Genomic DNA, 2,890 nt, shown 5'->3' on the forward strand with positions numbered 1-2,890 from the left:
ATATATATATATATATATATATATATATTCACTTTAACCAAATCACCATTAACCGAAAAGAAAGACAGATAATATACACTAAACACAATATAAACATCATCAGTCAGACGCCGATTTTGTCCCAGACGAGAATTTTAAACATAAATGACATGTTCTTTAGCTTTATTGACGACATGAATCCTCCCCTAATTTAACATCTTTTCTTTCAGTGTTCGAAACATCAGTAAGAATCTCTCGAGACACAGTTCATTCATTCTCTAATTCACTTTGCCAAAAAGGAGACTGATCTCTTGATACCTATCCTGTCTCATAAATTCCCTTTGTCAAATCTTTTGCACTTTATCGCGCACTGGTGTTAATGTTGCTAACGGCTATGGCATGTAACGATAGTAAAGAATGTCTAATTAATTTGCTATACGATACTACCATGCAATCAGCTGTTCGAGAGGCAAAAAAAAAAACATAATTAGTAACTCTTACAACACACCAACGTAAACACGATCTCTCTGCCTGTACGATAACTTTTTCTCTTCTCGCACGACAGCTAGCTTGGCGTAGGCGTGAGGGATGGAGGTGATCCCAATATCTCTCTCCTTAGCAACGTGATGTAGACGAATCAACACATATTTCGGTGTCACATTATGCAGAATTTTATTACTAAGAGTAATACGCATAAAAGGATATACAATTGACTTACGATATTGTAAATGTATATATTTTTCTCCTCATCTCTAAGAGTGAGAGGCATAAAACGAAGGATTTACAATCGAATAACGGTATTGTGAATGCGTATATTTTTCTCCACAAGAAAAAGTAATATACAAAAGGACTTGTGGGTTGTTTATTGAAAGTCTTCACGTATATGGCGACATAAATTACTAGTAAATTCCATCACGGTGGTTAAGAAGCATACCGTGGTCAGTTTATGGGATAATTAGTGGGGGAAATGGGAGAAAGGAAGTTCCAATGATGTTATTGCTTTTTCGTGAGGAAATTATGTATTTTTAAGTGGTTACTGTTGACTTTTTTTATTAAATGTGGACATTATTTTTTCTATCAACAATATCAAATGTATTCATAGGTTTAAATAGATAAAAGTAATACGATAACTTTATTCCAAAATAACTATACACAGGTAATATCTTGGCTTCAAATACAAAAATAAGAATCGAAAATAAAAACATAAGAAAAAAAATAAAATAAAAAACAGAGAAAATAGAACAAAATCCTTATTTTTGTATACATATCGTCCCTTTATCTTTATATAAACCTTTAAGCCTCCCATACTTTTTTATTTATTACATATTTTCATATAAGAGAGTTCATTAATATCAGTGATACCAATTATAGCAGTAATCATAACAACAATGCAATATTGAATACTATAATATTCATAATGATAGTAAAATAAGGATAAAAATACAAATGATAATGATAATATTGATAATGATAATGACAATATTGATAATAATAATGATAATGATGATAATAATATTGATAATGATAATGACAATGAAAAAAATATATATATATGCATGTATGTGTATATATACATATACATTTATATATATTGTGTTTGTGTGTGTGTTATGTTGTGTGTTTGCGTGTGACATATATATATATATATATATATATATATATATATATATATATATATATATATATATATATATATATACCCAGTGACATTTATACACCCACGTATGTATAAATATAAATTCATAAAGACATACACCCAACCAGAGACGCACATAAAGGAACTGAAAGATAAGATCATACATACACAGATTTTACACACACACACACACCCTTCGTACTCACACTCAGGTACACACACACACACACACGCTTCGTACTCACACTCAGGTACACACACACACACACACACACACACACACACACACACACACACACACACACACACACACACACACACACACACACACACACACACAAACACACACGCACACACACACCCTTCGTACTCACACTCAGGTACACGCACTGTGCACACTCTTGCCCCCAAGTTAATCCCCTTTCTTCCTATTTTAGCACCTACTGACCATCGCATCTTCTTTAGAATTCTTTACCTTGTAAGATATGCAGAGTGTCCGCCAACACGTCACCTTGAAAGCATGTTGTGTATGTCAACAAGAAAATAAACATCTTTGATTTAATCTATGGTAAGTATAGGGTTGGATATATACTAATCTTTTTTTTGTTTACCTCTTAAACATTTTTTTTCAATCTATGGTAAGTATAGGGTTAGATATTTACTAATCTTTTTTGTTTACCTCTTAAATGTTTTTTTAATCTATGGTAAGTATAGGGTTGGATATTCACTAAGCTTTTTTTGTTTACCTCTTAAACATTCTTTTTAATCTATGGTAAGTATAGGGTTGGATATTTACTAATCTTTTTCTGTTTACCATTTGTTTTTGTTTGTTTTTTTCGGTGATTTCGGTACTGTAACATAATATCTGATTATCTGTACTCCCTTATCCACCCTATATTGTGTGTGTGTGTCTTCTCTTTCTCTCTCTCTCTCTCTCTCTCTCTCTCTCTCTCTCTCTCTCTCTCTCTCTCTCTCTCTCTCTCTCTCTCACTCTCTCTCTCTCTCTCCCTCCCCCACCCCTCTCTCTCTCTCTCCTTCCCCCACCTCTCTCTCTCTCTCTCTCTCTCCCCCTCCCTCTCTCCCTTCCTCCCCCTCTCCCTTCCTCCCCCTCTCCCTCCCTATCCCTCTCCCTCCCTCTCCCTCACCCATCCCTCCCTCTCCCTAACCTTCTCCCTTACCCACCCACACCATGGCTCATACCCAACCGCAAAGCCACACTATATCCACTTGTAACAGGGAGAAGCCACTCGAACCCGCACACCCCCCCACTCCCCC

This window comes from Penaeus vannamei, chromosome 37, assembly GCF_042767895.1.
Source record: "Penaeus vannamei isolate JL-2024 chromosome 37, ASM4276789v1, whole genome shotgun sequence".
Classification (NCBI taxonomy): Eukaryota; Metazoa; Arthropoda; class Malacostraca; order Decapoda; family Penaeidae; genus Penaeus; species Penaeus vannamei.